Consider the following 19,830-nt stretch of genomic DNA (forward strand, 5'->3'; position numbering starts at 1 on the left):
GGGAGATGGAAAACAGAAAGTCATGAAGCGAAGGAAAGACAGTGATGGGAAGGCTGATACAATTCTTTATTCCTGTAAACATATTGTGTCTAGTTACGTATTGTATCTACAGCTTAGAAAGGTGCCTAGTAAACTCAACTCTGGGTTTCCTCTCTTTTAGGCAGATTATCTGATCCTACCCAAAGTACAGACTGTGGCCTTAAGTCTGGGGATCATCTGTGTATCTCTGTGGACAGTTGGTGGGCTGGTGAGTTCAATGTGACAGTCAAACCTCAAACTGATGACCTTTCCATAAAAAATCAATTTAACCTAGGATTCCAATTAAAGAAACAAAAACCAAAACCAGAATCATTGCATAAGACATCTGTTTGACCCAAATCTGGATGTTTTGAAAATGAGTCTTGAGTTAAGTATTTTTTAAATTTACCAGTTAGTTTAACCAATTATAAAAATATCAATTAGGGAAAATCAGTAACCTCGAAACTTGATTTAAATACATAAGACAGAAATAAGAATTTGTTATGTTATCAGATAAAACCTTGTTAACAAGAGAAATATCTAGATTAAATATTAGAATATTATAAAGCTACATCAGATTTTCAGATTTAAAATAAAAACAGAGAAGTATAGAATTCTGCTACTAATTTTTTTGTTTCAAGTTTTTATTTAGACTCTAGTTAGTTAATTCTGTTACTAATTTCTAAATTTTTCACTTACTATGCCTTAGAATTTAATTAATATTTTAAAATTCCAGTACAATTATTGTCTGATTTAAAATAATAAATCTACAAGATGTATCAATTTTGCTTTTTGAAAATATGGTTTTTAGGAGAAGCATATTCAAATTGCATAAAATACTAGGGGAAATTTCTGATAAAATTTCCAAAGTTCCCAAAATTACCACTTAAGTTTCACAACATTTCTAGATCTTTAGGCTTACTTTTGTAATAGATTCCTTTACTTTGAAAAAGACTCTTTTGTGTGTTAACAATATTAATAATTTTTTTTATACAGACCTTAATTATTATCTTCTGCAATGCCCTTCCATGCTGCGGTTGATTCTGGCATAATGGGGATATCATCAGACAAGGTCACCTTTCTGCCACCATCCAAGGATCAGATGAATTTTTGTTACAATATTTCTAACTGCCATTCATCATTTCCAGAAGCAATGAAAAAGAGGAATGAGTTTTACCAGGTTTTTTTTTTAGTTTTTTTTTTAAGATCTTATTTATTTATTTTGACAGAAAGAGAGAGAGCACAAGTAGGAAGAGCACCAGAGAGGAAGAGGGAGAAGCAGGGTCTCCACAGAGCAGGGAGCCTGAAGCAGGGCTTGATCCCATGACCCTGGAATCATAACCTGAGCCAAAGGCAGGCACTTAACTGACTGAGCCACCCAGGTGACCCTAGTGTTTTAATTAATACTCTTCAAAGGTAGCCAGATAATTTTTGAATAGTACTTAATGTAGCTTTTTTTTAATACATTGAGCAATTGTTCCTAATGAAAAAAGTTGCTAATATGAAATTATTGTGGTCACAACAGTATTAGTATGAGTGGATTGCTGCATGACATCATACCTCATTAACATCCTCATTACCAATTCTGTATCAAGGTCATGCCATCTACTATTCTCATACCAAATAAATTATATACACACATGTGAGCCCAGAGAAATTATGACTTAACAGTGCATGAAGTATCCTAGCTCATGATAATTTCAGGTCAACTGAGCAATAACTGGTCTAGAAATACAATTGTGTAATAAGTTGTAATGAATTTGATCAGCTTATTTCAACTGTCTTGATAAAAAAAAATCACATATGAGTTGACTGAATTAGCATTTAACAGTCAGAATCAAATATTGATGTCCAAAGTAATGTGCCATGAGTGAAAGAGTATATGACTAAAGATGGGTTTCCCTTTAGTTCTCTTCAGTTCCCTTTAGTTTTGTTCATTAAATTGCATATGATTAGATAAAACACTCCTGCACTTGACACTTGATGGGAAGTTCATTGCATGGCAAGAGAAAAACAAATGCATAAAACACTAAAGGTGTGGTTCTGAGCAGTGTGAAATCCTGAACATTTCTAAAAACACATGGTTTATTCCTTTCATATGGATCCAGTATCACTAGTAATTAAAATGCTTGATATTAATGTCTTCAGGAAGTGTTTAGCATTAAATCTTTCATACCTGAACTCTTAGAAAAAAAATGTTTTCCCCTTACTTAGAATGTTGAAAAATTATATTTGTAAATAGAATTGATTTTCAAGAAGACAAATTGTTATAATTGCCTAAATATCAATAACATTTTTTGTCTTTGGCAGCATGTAAATTCACATCAAAGCACAAAGTAGCTTTGATGACTTGTTGGAGTACTTATGGGCTGCACATGTCTCATCTTTAGAGGTTGCTCGTAAAAATTTTCAAAATAGGTAAGAATGGATGTAAAGTTATTTTGTTTAGGAGCACCTGGGGGGCTCAGTTGGTTAAGCATCTGACTCTTGATTTCTGGTCAAGTCATGATCTCAGGGTCATGAGATTGAGCCTCATGCTGGGCCCTACACTGAGCATGGAGCCTACTTGAGATTCCCTCTCTGTCTCCCTCAGCCTCTCCCTGCCTGCTCACACTCTATCTCTCTAAAAAAGGAAAGAAAAGAAAAAAAGAAAAGTAAAGATAAGAAAAGAAAAAAATGTTATTTTAATATGGTAACAATCTTTCCATCTTACACTATCTTTTTCATCAAAGGCTTTTTCAGTTTACCTATTCACCAATATGTCAAACATGAGGACATATTATGATAAAGAGAAAAGTGATGGGAAATGTCTTATTGGATAAAGTTCAAAACCGTGTTACAAGCAGCAGGGGAATATATGAAGAAAAGTGTGTTTGTACCACAAAACAGCAATAAAACAAAATGAATTCAGCAGTACAAGATTTTTTTAAGGTTGTTTTAACACAAACTGATGTCTGTAAACAAAAAGGATGTGATGGCAAATAAATATAGGAGAGTTGAGGGAAACTGGAAGGGGAGATGAACCATGAGAGACTATGGACTCTGAAAAACAACCAGAGGGTTTTGAAGGGGCGGGGGGGTGGGAGGTTGGGGAACCAGGTGGTGGGCAATAGGGAAGGCACATACTGCATGGAGCACTGGGTGTGGTGCAAAAAAAACAATGAATACTGTTATGCTGAAAATAAAAAAAAAATTTATCTCAATTTAAAAAAAAAGGAACTGTGTCTAAAGAATTTAAGGAAAGTGTGAATTGACAACAATGTTTTACTAAGTAGAAGTTATGAATAAAGAGGTAGAATTTATAGAAAAAATAGAAATTCTGCAGTTGAAAATTATAATAGCAAAAATGAAAAATTCACTTGAGGAATTCAAAAGCAGGCTTAAGCTGGCAGGAGAAAAAAATCCATAAACTTGAATATAGGTAAATTGAAATTGCCCAGTGTGAGGAACAAAAAGAAAAAAGAATGAAGAAAAATAAAGAGAGCTTTGCAGACCTGCAGGAGAGTGGAAATGGAACTGTATTGCAGCAAAATTTATGTAAATGGTTAGAATATGTTACTATTAATATGAACCAAATTGTTTCAAGATAGATAGTAATTGTAATCTTACCAGCAAAAAGGAAGAGTTAAGAAGTTAAAATGTAGATATATTAGAGAGAGATGATAGAAAAGAAAGCATGGGGAAAAACATTTATACTGGAAAATATCCATTTAGCACAAAAGAAGGCAGTAATGAAGAAAAAGAGGACAAAGACACAAGACATAAGAACTGAAACAAATTGGCAATATTACTTGGATAGTAAAATGAAAGACATTACACAAAAACTACATGCCAACATTTCTTGTGAATATAGCAGACATAAAAATCCTCAATGTAATACTAGTAAACAGAATCCAGCCATGTATAAAAAGAATAAACCATGGTCATATAGAATTTATTCTAAGAATACTAATTTGATTTAGTATCTGATAACCAAATAATACAGTATATTAATAGAATAAGGGACACAAATCACAAAATCATCACAGTAGATGTAGAAAAAGCATTTGACAACACTCTTTTATGATAAAAGCATTAAAAAAAAAGACTAGGAATAGAAAAAAGGTTTCTCAGCTTGTTAAAGGGCCTCTAGAAAAACCTACAGTTAACTTCATATTGTGAAGGACTGAATGCTTTCTCCTTAAAGTGAGAAACAAGTCAAGGTTGCCCATTCTTACATCTATTCAAGATTTCACTGGAGGTTTGAACCAGGAATATTAGGCAGTAAAAAGAAATGAAAGTAATTTAGATAGGAAGAGAAGAAATAATACTTTCTCTCTAAGAAATCCACTAAAAATGTTATAATTAATGTATGAGGTCTTCAACCTAGCTGGATACAAGGTCAACATCCAAAAATTAATTATATTTCCATGTACTAGCATTAAAAAAATCCTAAAATGAAACTAAGATAACAAATACATTTACAACATTATCAGGAAAAATAAAATATATAGAAATCAAGTTAGCAAAAGAACTGTAGAACTTGGATACACTGAAAAATATAAGGTATTTTTGAAAGAAATGAAAGAACTATTTAAAGGAAAATCTTCTTGTGTTCACGGATTGGAAGACTTAATATTGTTTAAATGGCAACTAAACTTACTCAGAGATTCAATGCAATCTCTGTTAATCTCTTACTACAAAAGTACAGTAATTAAGACAGAGTGTTGATACATGATAATAGATATATGGATCAATAGAATTGGGGTCCAGAAACAAAAGCTGTTTTCAACAATAGTGTAGGACAACTTGATGGGTAAAGAATAATTTTTTCAGCAAATGGTGCTGGGGGAACTGGCAATCCACATACAATGAAAGAAGTTTGTCTCCTAAAACAATAGAATTGACTCAAAATGCATTATAGACCTAAATGTAAGAGCTAAGCCTATAGATTTCAGACTAAAGCTTTTGGTCTTTGGGTTAGTCATTTTCTTCTAAGATGAGACACTATAAGCACATGGGACAAAAGATAAAAATAGATAAAATACATTTCTTACAAGCTTAATAGTTTCGGTGCTGTGAATGATACCATCAAGAAAGTGAAAGACAATAAACAGAATGGGAAAAAATATTTGCAAATCATATATCTGTAAGAGTTTTGCATCTGAAATATGTTTTAAATATTTCATAATTCAATTTAAAGAGACAAATAACCCAATTTTTTAAAATGGAAAATTGATTTGAGGAGGTATTTCTCCAATAAGTACATACAGAGATGCTAAAAATCATTAGGCACTAGGGAAATAAAATTCAAAACCATAAGATACCACTTTACAAACACTAGATTAGCTAAAATCTAAAAGATAAACAGTAACAAGTGTGAGAGGGTATAGAGTATTTAGAATTGCTTGTGGGTATGGAAAATGGTGCAACCACTTTGGAAACTAGTTTAACAATTCCTCAAAATATTAACTGAGTGTTATTTATGACTCAGCAATTCCACTCTGAGGCAAATATTGGAGAGAACTGAAAATCTTATGTCTTCATATGTTTTTTATGTCCTGTTGGCTCTCCCACAATCTATACAATGTCTAGTTGTGCTGCTATTAAAATTGTGTGACCCTTAACTTAATATCCTTATGTATTCATGTTTTCTCCTTAAATTTGAGAGTTGGCTGCAATTTGATAAGAGCATGGACAGCCTACCAATTTTTCTATAATCAAGGACAGTTTGTTATTTCATCATCTATACTCCCATAGCTCTATATGAAATGAACCATGTATATACAGGTATGTTTTTTTTTTTTTCACAGATATTAACTGGAGGATATGTTCTAGTTGCTTTCTGAATCCATAATACCTAGACCCTGATGTATGTATTACTTAGAGTAATTCCAGGGGCAATGTAACAAACCATATAACTTCCATAATAAGACTTGAAGGACATAGGGCAAAATGAACAAGAAACAGCATGTAAAATGGTTCAAAAGGAATAAGCACAGTTCAAAATAGCAAGTTGTTTACATGGTCAGAAGATTGCCAGAACAGGTGATACAGATTATATATCTATATTATACATATAGATATATATAAATAGATACAGATTATATAGATATATGTATCTGTAGAGAATAATTATGTGTTTGTATATGTATATCTATCTATATATATACACATACATACAGCTGTATCTGGGTGGCTCAGTTGGTTAAGTGTCTGACTCTTGATTTGAACTCAGGTCATGATCTCAGCCTAGTGAAATCAAGACCCACAGTGGGCTCCAAGCAGGGTGAGGAGCTTGCTTAAGATTCTCTCTCTCAAAAAAAAAAAAAAAAAAAATTATCTCTCTCCCTCTCCCTCTGTCCCTCCCCTCCCCAACTTGTGTTCTCTCTAAATTAAATTAAGTAATGAGATTAACAAATAAATAAATAAAATAGATAAAATCATTCACTAAAAATTTGAAATTAAAATTTTTTTCTCAGTAAGAAGAAAAAGCAGGAACATAAATTATTGCAACTACCATGGGAAAGAGTATAGAGATTCCTCAAAAAATTAAAAATAGAACTACCATATGATCCAGCAATTCCATAAGTAGGTATTTTTTAAAGAAAATGAAAACACTAATATAAAAAGATATACATGTTCACTGTGGTAGTATTTACAATAGCTAGACTATGAAAACAATCTAACTATCTATCAATGCATGAATAGATAAAAATATATAATACTATCATATATATTACAATGGTATCATATATTATAATGGCATATATATAGAGAGAGAAGTGCTGGGTGAAATGGGTAAAGGGGGTCAAAATGTGTAAATTTCCAGTTATATGTAGTTCATGGGGATGTAATATATAGCACAGTCATTATTGTTATATTACTGTACTGCATATTTAGACTGAATCTTAATCTCATCACAAGAAAAAAATTTTATGACTATGTTTGGTAACAAATGTTAATTAGACTTGTGGGGATCATTTCACGATATAGACAAAAATCATGTGTCTGATAGCCATTTCTATGTCTTCACTGGAGAAGTGTCTCTTCATATCTTCTGCCCATTTTTTGACATGATTATCTGTTTTGTGTGTGTTGAGTTTGAGAAGTTCTTTATAGATCCTGGATATCAGCCTTTTGTCTGTACTGTCATTTTGCAAATATCTTTTCCCCTTCTGTGGGTTGCCTCTTTGTTTTGTTGACTGTTTCCTTTGCTGTGAAGAAGCTTTTGATCTTGATGAAGTCCCAAAAATTCATTTTCACTTTTGTTTCCTTTGCCTTTGGAGACATATCTTGAAAGAAGTTGCTGTGGCTGATATCGAAGAGGTTACTGCCCATGTTCTCCTCTAGGATTCTGATGGATTCCTGCCTCACATTGAGGTCTTTTATCCATCCATTTCAAGTTTACCTTTGTGTATGGTGTAAGAGAATGGTCGAGTTTCATTCTTCTACATATAGCTGTCCAATTTTCCCAGCACCATTTATTGAAGAGACTGTCTTTTTTCCACTGTATATTTTTTCCTGCTTTGTCAAAGACTACTTGACCATAGAGTTGAGAGTCCATATCTGGGCTCTCTACTCTGTTCTACTGGTCTATGTGTCAGTTTTTATGCCAGTACCACGCTGTCTTGGTGATCACAGCTTTGTAGTAAAGCTTGAAATCAGGCAACATGATGTCACCAGTTTCGTTTTTCTTTTTCAGCTTTGCCTTAGCAATTCGGGGTCTCTTCTGATTCCATACAAATTTTAGGATTGTTTGCTCCAGCTCTTTGAAAAATACCGGTGGAATTTGGATCGGAATGGCATTAAAAGTAGAGATTGCTCTAGGCAGTAGAGACATTTTAACAATGTTTATTCTTCTGATCCATGAGCATGAAATTGTCTTCCATCTTTTTCTGTCTTCTTCGATTTCTATCATGAGTGTTCTGTAGTTCCTCAAGTACAGATCCTTTACCTCTTTGGTTAGGTTTATTCCCAGGTATCTTATGGTTCTTGGTGCTATAGTACATGGAATTGATTCTCTAATTTCCCTTTCTGTGTTTTATTGTTAGTATATAAGAAAGCAACTGGTTTCTGTACATTGATTTTATATCCTGCCACATTACTGAATTGCTGTATGAGTTCTAGTAGCATTACATTGTATACCTGAAAAAAAAGAAAGAAAAGTTAGCTTTCTAGTATACATGACCAGAAAAAAAAAACTACCTAAAAAGCAAGAAAAATTCTGTTACTTCATTTTTAGTGGTTGCCTGAAATGAAGATTATATGTTATATGTTCTTTAAGAGATACCTAATTTCAGCATAAATTTTCCCAATTTTCATTGACTTTTATCTTTGTATTTTAGTTATTTACTTACTTTAGAGAGAATGAAAGAGAGTGTGAGGGAAAGAGAGAGAGGGAAAAGGAGAATTCCAAGCAGACTGCTTGCTGAGTGTCCCATGATGCTGAGATTATGACCTGAGCTTAAACCAAGAGTGGGAGGCTCAGCTGGTTGAACCACGCAGGTGCTCCATCTTTACGTTTTAAAATAATGAGACTTGGTTGCATTTCAGAGTTTATGTAAGTAATATAGGTGCTTTATGAAAAGGGAAAAATATGATTAAAAACACACATGTTTTGAGATGGTAATTCCAAATTTAAAATCCTAATATCATCTCTTCAAATTTTAATATCTAGGCGGTAAAAAAAATCAACACCAAGTTTCTATGATCTATACTCTAAAAAGTAGAATAATGTCATTTTGAACAAATTATCTATTTTGAAAATTGAGTTCACAAAATTCTGAGTAGACTAATTCAAAATTCATACTTTTCCCCACTTATCTATTAGGTTAAGATATTATTCTAAACAAGAAGCTGATTTTGCAAGAAGCTGGGCTTTGTGTATTATTTAGCTCCACCACGCTTTCCTACAACCTTAATTAGAACATATGAATTCCAGAAGGAGCTGCCAAGATGCATGCTTGTTAGTGGAGATGAAGTCCCCTTTATCAGTGATTTTGTGGCTTTCAAAACACAATCCTGTTTGCCCTAAATCTTCTCCACAAAGTGCATAGTATACAGGTAAGAGAAACAGAGAACTTTTTGTGTGTGTGAATTCTTTATGTTGTGTTGCTTTCATACATACTGATATCTGTTTCAAAGTTTTAACAATAATCCTTATGGGTTTATGATTGTCTTCATTTAATGAGCATGTATTACAGGCCCTCCCTTATTTAGCATGTCCTCTCCTCTGGGACCCTTACACAAAGCAGATCAATATCACCACACACTAATTTGACAAGGAGACAATGGAAATCTCTATTTCTTCCTTGGATAAATTTTACTATTTTATCTTATTTTTGTTTTTAAAAGAGAAAGATACTAAACAAATAATGACACTTGCCATGACTAACAGAACTATTAAATAAGTTGTTTTATGAACTTCCCTCATCCTCATCATTTATGATTGTAGACATAAAGAAAAAACTTGACCCCCCCCAAAATTCTGGTTTTGAAGAAGGTATATTTGTTCAAAATTTCAAAATCCTACATTTACCAATAATGGAAAACATAGAAGAAATTACATAAAGGTAAATTTGAAAATTACTTTGTCATTCAATTTCCAAAATACCATTTATCCTTATTTTACTGAGGAAAAAAAATTATGCGTGTATGTGTGTGTGTGTGTGTGTGTGTGTCTATATGTTCCACTGATATTCTCTAAAGCAGAAATCAGAAAAAGATATGAGTCAAAATAAAAATGAATGCACTATATTTTAAATGTAAAACTTGTATGTGTATTACTTAGAGTAACACTCACTGTTGTTTTTTTTTTTTTTTTACACTCACTGTTTTAATAAACAAATCTTCAAATTGTAGTTGGAAAACGCAAAGGATTCTATTTCTGGATCACATAATGATGATGTAGGATATTAACTCAATTGGTAGGAGGCTTTCTTCCATGGTAATTCAGAGACCTAGGATCTTTCCATCTCTGTCTCCATCCTCCTTCACAGCTTCACTATATCCACCTTATAAAGTAATTCTAAGGAATTAGCTTAAGAGGGCCCCTCTTTGAAAAGCCTAGACTAGGGGGCGCCTGGGTGGCTCAGTGGATTAAGCCGCTGCCTTCGGCTTAGGTCATAATCTCAGGGTCCTGGAATCCAGGCCCGCGTCGGGCTCTCTGCTTCGCAGGGAGCCTGCTTCCTCCTCTCTCTGCCTACCTCTCTGCCTACTTGTGATCTCTCTCTCTGTCAAATAAATAAAATTTAAAAAAATTTAAAAAAAAAGAAAAGCCTAGACTAGAAGTGACAAAATAGAAGTGACATACAGAAATATTTGTATTTCACATAACTTTGGTAAGAATGGCAATACAGCCCAACTAGATGGTGCATAGGAGGGACTTAGGAAAGTTAATTCTTGCCTGAGCCCCACTGTTAGCAGAATCACAAAATGTATTGATTGCCAGTCATCTTTGCCACATTGTCAGATATAGAAAGTAAAATGTAGGCTCAGATGATATGAACAAACTCTACTGGCCTAGTAGGTAGAGGGAGGCACAGAATGGATGGCTAAAATTAATCATATTGTAAAGATTGTGCACAACAGATTTCTAGATTTTTTTTTTAATTCCTGTTTTACTACAATTAGCTCTGGATTTGTTAAGGAATTCTGAATTGACTCTATGGGCTACAAAAAAAAAAACAAAAACAAAAACACAAAGACAAGTTGGAATGTAGTTAAATTAGCTACCTTGTTTCCTATCTTCCTTTACTAATTGCATGCACTCATTGATACTCAGAATTCAGAAACAGTGCTTTAAGCCTTAGCAGATATTTTTTAATTAATTCAAGAATAGAAAAAATAGGATACCATTAATAAAAATAGTTCTGCAGTTGAACATGTTTGATGTATAGTCAGTAATGTTTGATGTATAGTCAGTAAACATACACTGAACCAACTTTTTAGTATAACATTCAGCTACGTTTTTGAGGTCAGAACATTTTAGCTTTTGCATGACACTGGAAACTGGACTGCATTTCCTTATACTTTAGCTGTTGTGCCCTGATATTTTTAAGTCTTCACATCTCCATATTTTGACATTTAAAAAAATATTTATTTTCCACAACCAGACTTGGGAAAAGCCATGCAGGGAGAGTTTAGTCTGCAAAACAGACCACTCGTATGTCTGATCTGCCTCACTGCTGGTGTAGAACAACAGGTAAATGAGTGATTCTTGAGACTTGAGATTTTTGACATATAAGCTCCAAGCACTGGTCTGCCACCAATCAGGAACCTCCATGGGGAGCCAAGAGCCCAGGGATGAGCCAAGAGTCCAGGGATATTAATGGAAATAGTTGCACATAAAATAAAGCAATGGGAAACAAACATGCTCTTCCTAACAGAGAATCAATAGAAAAAAAAGGTCAGTAGCTCCAGGCTCATGACTTTTATGTATTTCTTTTTTTGCTCATCAATTTATCAATCCATTCTGATACATCTGTCTTACTGAAAATTCATAACATTACTAAACACCTTTTCTCCAATTCTTAATAATATTTCATTTTTTACTATAATTTCACTTATACTTATTTTAATAATGTGTCCAATATATGCCTGTTACTAAAAATGCTGCAGAGTTATTAAATGCATGTAAAATTTATCCTCTTTCCATCATCTTTTAACTTCCATATCTTAATTCCTTGATTCCTGATTCTAATTGTTTAAATTTTAGGCCTATTCCTACCAAAAAACATTTACATGAGGTAGTGAATAGATATAAAATAAACAAATAATTGGATTAAAAACTGTGCTGTTTGCATAAATGAGATTATATGTATGGCACTGTTCTGTGCTATAAATTTTTCAGTAGCTGTATGTATTTGAGATATTAGCAAGTCAGCAAATATTGACACACATTAGTCTCTAAATAATATATAACTTTCCATTGAGTGGACTGATATTCTTTTTGGTTTTAGGTAGTGAAAAAGTGAATTTCACTGTGTACTTTAATTAGTTTAATTTGTTGGGATAGTGATAGATTATATTACTAGAAATGAATTCATGGATCAGGTGTTACCAAGTGGCAATTAAACAGTGTGCTATGGATTACATTCTTGTCAAAATAAGAATAAAAACAAAACAACACAAATTATTTATTAAAGTTCATATTTCTTCAAGACACCAAAAATGAATATTAACAAACTTTCTAATTTTCAAGAATCTGATACGAGAAAAATGACACCTCATTTTTTTACAGGTTTTCATTCCCTCAATCACTGCTGTATCCATTATTTTCTTTAGTAAACTTATGTAGAAGTTTGAATATGAAGGCAAAATTTAAAAGACATAATTTTAAAGAACAAAATATTGTTTTATTAAAGAATTTATATGAAAACATGCTAATTTTATACTAATTATACTGAGTTTTGTTTTTATTTTTGTTTTTATTTTTCTTAAAGATTTATTTATTTATTTGACAGACAGAGATTACAAGTAGGCAAAGAGGCAGACAGAGAGAGAGAGGAGGAAGCAGGCTTCCCGCTGAGCAGAGCCCGAAGCGGGGCTCGATCCCAGAACCCTGGGATCATGACCTGAGCCGAAGGCAGAGGCTTTAACCCACTGAGCCACCCAGGTGCCCCCTGAGTTTTGTTTTTAGATAATTTCAACATTAGGGATCAAAATTAAAATTTTAGCTAAAACTCTTACATATCTTTACTATTTTTCTAGGAACACTATCTTTAACTTTATGGAAAACTTTAATGAAGTCAACAGTTGCAAGGAAACTGTTTCTAGAGATTTTGGAATTTATCCTTCACTCTTAATTAAATGCTTCTGGAAATTGTATAAAATAAAAATCTACAATGATAATTTCTCAAAGAACGATATTCCCCAAAATTAGATGTTGCATGTTTGCATAATTCTGTCATTGTCTGTCTATATTTTAAAGTTTGAATTAATATATTGCCATTAATTTGCTTAATTAATAATTAGTGGATAAGTACCAACAATTACAATGTATACTTTTTAATGTAGATTCAGTTGAATAACTGACAAATGCTGATTAAATTAATAAAGGTCATAAAACCTGATTGGAATTTTGGATGTTATTCTATCTAAATCAGTTTTGTGAAATTTAGAGGAATAGATTTTCATGGTCAATAGGTAAGAAGCAGAAGATTTTAAATAAAATTTGGATGATGAATTTAGATGTCTAAAACATTTAAAAATGAACTATTGGTTTAGATGTATTACCTGATCCATCAATACCTTGGGAGGTTGTTATTTTCAGAAAAATTATGTTCCTCTCATATCTCTCTCTCTCTCTCTCTCTTTTTCTTAGTTCATACTTATTATGAGCACTTTAGGGTCACAGAGGGTAAATTTCTCTCCCCCCTCCTTTTTTTTTTTTTTCAAATTTATCTCCTTTAAGAGGCAACAATGTGTCCTGACAGGAAGGTGGCTTCCCTCCTGCTTGTCCTCTTGGTGACTTTCCTTCCATAGCTTGCTGACAGGTTTTACTTGCTGTAGGTTTTACATAGGGCTCCAACTACAGGCAAAATGTATTCACTAACAAACTATTTGGTAAAACAAAATGAATAAATTGAGCCAACAGGTAGATTGTATGGTAAAATAATACAGTACTGATATCAGAAAGACTTGAGTTTACATCTAAGCTCTGCCATTTTCCAACCAGTGTCAACTGGTTAATCCCAATCAATTTATCAGATTCTCCTGTACCTCAATATACTTATTGAATAAATGAAAATTATGGGAAAGAAATGAAGATGAATGAAGAGTCCACATGATTTTTGTTCTAAAAATTGGCTTAGTTTGGGGCGTCTGGGTGGCTCGGTAGGTTAAGCTTCTGCCTTCAGCTCAGGTCATGATCTCTGGGTCCAGAGATTGAGCTCCACATTGGGCTTCCTGCTCAATAGAGGTCTGCTTCTCTCTCTCTCTCTCATTCTGCCCCTCCCCACGGCTCCTTCTCTCTCTCAAATAAATAAAAACTTTTTTAAAAAATGGCTAGTTTTTAAAATTAATTATTTTTATTAACATATAATATATTATTTGCCCCAGAGGTACAGGTCTGTGAATTGTCAGGCTTACACATTTTACAACACTCACCATATCACATACCCTTCCCAATGTCCATAACCCAACCACCCTCTCCCTACCTGGCCTCACCCTCCAGCAACCCTCAGTTTGTTTTGTGAGATTAAGAGTCTCTTAAGGTATGTCTCCCTCCCAATCCCATCTTGTTTCATTTTTTTTCCTTCCCTATCCCCCAGCCCCCCAACCCTGCTTCTCAAATTCCTCATATCAGAGAGATCATATGATAATTGTCTTTCTCTGATTGACTTATTTTGCTCAGCATAATACCCTCTCGTTAAAAATTGGCTAGTTTAATAACCAAAAGGCAATGAGCATCCAATCTAAAACCTACAATACAGTAATTGTGATACAAAATATAGGTTGGATGAATAAGACACCAATAAGATAACTTGAATCAAAACTCCAGAAAGCCCAAAGCATGAAACATACATGTAACAAACTACAACTCTACCATTCCTAGAAATCATATTCATTTGCTAATAACTTTTAATCATTTGTATTATTTCCCTTTTGCTATTGTAACAAATTACCATAAACTTGGAGGATCTAATATAACAGATTTATTATATTACAGTTCTGGAGATCACAAATCAAAAATGGATTTCACTATACAAAACTCAAGGGGTTGATAAAGCCTTGTTTTTTCTGGAAGCACCAGGGGAGAATTAAGTCTCCTGACTTCGGCAGCTTCTAGAGGCTGTCCTCACTCTTCAGCTCGTGCCTCTTCTTTCATCTTCAAGCCAGTAGAGCAGCATCTTCAAATTTCTCTTTGATTCTGATCTTCCTGCCTCCCTTCTTTAACTTACAAGGATCATCATGATGATAATGAGCTCTCCCAAATTATCCAGGATATCCTCCCATCCCAAGATCCTAATTTAATCACATCTGCAAAATCTCTTTTGTCATCTAAATGAACATCTTCATGTGTTCTGGAGTTCACACATGGACATCTTTTGGGGGTCATTATTTTGATACCACATTATTCATAATACTATCACTGTACTGTATGCATTCAAAGAGGGTTACAGAAGGGAGGTGGGTGGTGAAATGGGGTAACCATATGGTGAGTATTAAGAAAGGCACGTTTTGGTTTGAGCACTGGATGTTATGTGCAACTAATGAATCACTGAACACTACATCAAAAGCTTATGATGTACTATATGCTGGCTAATTGAACATAATGAAAAGAAACAAAGATAGATGTAAGAAAATGACACCTAATAGTTGCATAGCAATAAACACACAATAAATTTCTGAGTATATCATTACAAAGTAATAGGTGTGTTTTCTATTGATGGCTGTGATGCAGTAGGAATGGATTGTATACCTGAAATGGTGGTTGGCAATATCTTAATTGTTAACAACTCCACTAATTAAAAATTAGAGTAATTCAATTTCATGGAGTGAAATTGCAAAAAAAAATTAAGCAAAAAGGGAGAAAGATTTATGTAAAGAGTACAAAAATACTGCATGGAAACAGTGGGACCAAAGAACAAATGGTTTTCATTGGCTGTTAGAACAAGAGCTAAAAAGTCATCACAAACCTAACAAAGTTGTCTTTATATATTCTTCAGTTTTATGTGAACTCACTTCTTTTTCTTTCTGGGCGTTATATTTATTCTTTCCTTGCTATACACAGACTGCTTCCCTTTCTCCATCTGTACATGACTTATCATTTCTGACTAAAGCTGTAGAGTCTACATCAGTTTACAAGTTATGGCTGTAAGCTCATATTCTTGTCAATGCACAGAGTCCCTGGAGATAGATTTCATCTGGTGGAATGTACTCCCTGTACTGATTTCCCTGTTAGTTATGCACACTAGCTCCAATGAGCTGTGGACAAAGGCTAATATAGTCACAGAGTAAAATCAACCATTTTATGTAGAGAGTGAGTGAGTTGTTTTTGCAAAAGAGCATATGCACTCAACAGTTATGTCCAGACTATTCACAGATGGCCACCCACACCTGACGTTCAGGTCAAATATTGAAAAATTTACAGGAAATATATACAGAATATATTTGAAAGACATATCTGTATTTACATATTTTCTTAAACATCTATGAAAGAAGACTCCAAAAATGCAAGTTTTTTTGTGGTCTCATATTTGCATTATTGCTTTAAGAAAATTAAACTTTTAAGTAGAAAATTTTAGAGACTGAAATTTATGCCACATTAATCTCCTGATTATCTTATTTTCTTATATTACCTTTATCTTTATCTTATGCTTACATCTTATGTAATTGGGTCTTGATTTTTCTATCCAAACAGTGTCTTTAACTTTTATGACTAGACCATTGATTACTATACATCAGTTACTATAATTTTAAATGTTTAAATTAAAACTACCTATAGCTAAGAAGTATGTCCCTTTGTTATCACATTTGCCTCTTGCTACCTTTCTTTTTTGCAGTGAGTATTTTTTCTATGATTTCATTTTATTTCTACTATTTGCTTATTTGCTATTCATGCCACTTTAAAAATACAAATTATTTAAAAGTAACAATCTGACGTGTGTAAACCTGGCGATTCACAGACCTGTACCCCTGGGGATAAAAATACATTATATGTTTATTTAAAAAAAAAATTGGAAGGGGAGGCGAACCATAAGAGACTATGGACTCTGAAAAACAACCTGAGGGTTTTGAAGGGTCAGGGGTGGGACATTGGGGGAACAGGTGGTGGGTAATGGGGAGGGCACGTTTTGCATGGAGCACTGGGTGTTGTGCAAAAAGAATGAATACTGTTACGCTGAAAAAATAAATAAAATGGAAAAAAAAAGTAACAATCTGTTGTGCTTAGGATGGTTACACACAACTTTAGTCTGCCATCAGATATTGTGTCACTTTGTGTGTGGTACTAGAATATTCCCATTTCATCCTATTCTTTGCACTGTTGATACAAATTTTACTTATACATATGGGATAAACAAGTTGCCATAATTTTTCTTTAAATGGCAATTGTCTTTTAGAGAAATTACTAGTAAATACACACATTTTATACTTAACTTGCTTTTTATCATATCTAGCAGTGTTTTGTGGGGTTTTTGTTTTTGTTTTTGTTTTTTACTTTCCGTATAGTATTAAATTCCTTCTGTCTGAAGAGCTTCCTTTACCATCTTCTGTAATGCAGTACCTCAGGCGGTGGCTTCCATTTTGTTGTTGGTAGTGGTAATGGCAATAGTAGCATGATAGTCATGTTGGCTTTCATTTGTTTCATTGAAAATCTTTATTTCTCAATTTTTTAGTGCATATATTTCACATTATAGTCTAGTGACTTGATGGTTTCTGATAGGATGTCTGTTGGAATCCTTACACTTATTCTTCTTTATGTAATTTGCTTCTCTGTCTAGCAGCCTTCACTATGTTCTCTTTATCTTTGGGTCCCATCACTTTGAGTAAGATGTGTCCAGGTGTGTTTGGGAGGAATATTAATTAATTAATATTAATATTAATTCTGCTTGGTGTTCTTGGAAATTTTTAGCTCTAAGGGATTAATATTTTTCATTATTTTAAAAAAAAATTTCCACCAATATCTCTTCAAACATTACTGCACCATTTTCTCTCCTTCCGCCTTCTGAGATTGCAAGTACACCAATGTTAGATTGTTTAATCACAAATCTCCTTTATGTTCTGTTCTGGTTTTCTACTCTTTTCCTCTTTAGTTTCATTTTGATTAATTTCTGTTGACTTATCTTTGAGTTTGTTAATTTTTCCTCAGCCATGTAGATTCTACTAATGAGCCCATTAGAGGCATTTTTCACCTCTATTACCATGTAATTTTAAAAATTTTTCTAATATTTCTCCTTGCCTCTTTCTCGTGGGTTTAATCTCTCTGTTGAAATTACCCATTTATTTGAGCAATTATCTCTCTTTTCCACTAAAACCTTTAATATTATAATTATAGTTTAAATTCCCTGCCATCTAGGGACGCACATACATCTGCGTCCTAAGTGACTGGTTCTGCTGATTTCTGTGCCTCTTATTTTTTGGGGGTGACTCATAATTTTTGGTTGAAAGCCCAACACATGTGCAAGACCAGAGAAAGCAGAATAAAGAGTGTTTATGCTCAGAACTGGGGAGGGAAGAGGTGAGCAATTCTAGCCAAGGGTTGAGCTCTTTTGTTTTGTTGTTGTATCACTACTCTGTAATGTTCTCTTGTGGTTAAGGTGTAAACAGGACTGCAGGAAAATTCTACTCAACAATGCTCCCTCAGCTTTAGATTTTTTTCTGCATCAGCCTGTGCCACAATGAAGGTCTCTTTATGGTTTTTTATGTTTTTTTCTCTTCCTCTAAGGTTATAAGTTTGATGCTTGTTAGCCTGGGATAAGTCATTCTCCATTGTCCTGGTTCATCCTGGGCCTTAGTCAGGTCTTGCATTGCTGACTCTCCAAGCCAGAACTTTAGCAGTGACTGAACCCCACTTAAAGGTAAGCATTTCTAATGAGCTAAAGTCAGGTTGATTCCCTGCCTTTCCCACAGAGCTAGGTTTTTTGTTGTTGTTCTTGTTTGTTTTCTGTGCCTTCTCCCAGCTGAATAAGGCAGTCAGACTTGCTGCCTCTCTACCAGCAGATTAAGGATTTTGTGCCATTGAATAGATATGAGGAGAAAGCTCTGAGTGGGGTGTGCCTTTCTGGCAGTCTCCCTTCCTCCAGGCACACACCAAGAAGGAGCATTTTCAGTCCCTGCCTTGTCCCCAAACTCTAGCAAATACCCAGGAAGACCCATGGAGAAGAACATTTTATTGCATAAGACGTGACTTTAAGTCTGAGGCTCCCATGGATTCTATTCTCTTATGCAAGCCTATACTCAGCAATATGCCCCCCAAGATTCTCTTGGGTTGGCTGTGGCTTTGGGTAGGGGGAGGGTCTGCATCACAGTTTGCCTTGTATCTCTGTCCAATTCTACTTACTTCTCCTCTTCCTTCTGGTTTGTTAGTCTCTATAAATGTGTTGTACCCCAAACTCCATCTCAGCATATAAATCCAGAAGACCCAAATCAAAACACTATATGTTGGCTAATTGAAAATAATAATTTAAAAAAAGAAAAAAGAATTTTAAAATTTTTAATTATATTTTTTTAGGTTGAAAATTTCCATTTTTCAATATGATTGTGTAAAAACATCTTTGCCTTCTCCATTCCCTAGCAAAACTAAACCCTTCCAGGGATTTTTTTTTTTTAAGATTTTATTTATTTATTTGAGGGAGAATGAGTGAGAGAGATCATGAGAGAGGAGAAGGTCAGAGGGAGAAGCGGACTCCCCCAGGAGCTGGGAGCCCGATGCGGACTCCATCCTCGAAGTCCGGGATCATGACCTGAGCTGAAGGCAGTTGCTCAACCAACTGAGCCACCAAGGCGCCCTCCAGGGATTTTTTTTCAATGGAAATTTTTCTGATTTTTCTGACACTAGGATCTACTTAAAATCACACCACTTGGGGCGCCTGGGTGGCTCAGTGGGTTAAAGCCTCTGCCTTTCGCTCAGGTCTTGATCCCAGGGTCTTGGGATTGAGCCCCGCATCAGGCTCTCTGCTTGGCAGGGAGCCTGCTTCCTCCTCTCTCTCTCTCTGCCTGCCTCTCTCCCTACTTGTGATCTCTATCTGTCAAATAAATAAATAAAATCTTTAAAAAAAAATCACACCACTTACTATAGGAAAGGAATCTGAATAAGGGAGTGAAGACAAACAAGGGAGAGAGGAAGTACTTAAGGAAAGAAAACAAAATAATGAGTCTTTCTTG

The sequence above is a fragment of the Meles meles genome, chromosome 5 (assembly GCF_922984935.1).
Source record: "Meles meles chromosome 5, mMelMel3.1 paternal haplotype, whole genome shotgun sequence".
Classification (NCBI taxonomy): domain Eukaryota; kingdom Metazoa; phylum Chordata; class Mammalia; order Carnivora; family Mustelidae; genus Meles; species Meles meles.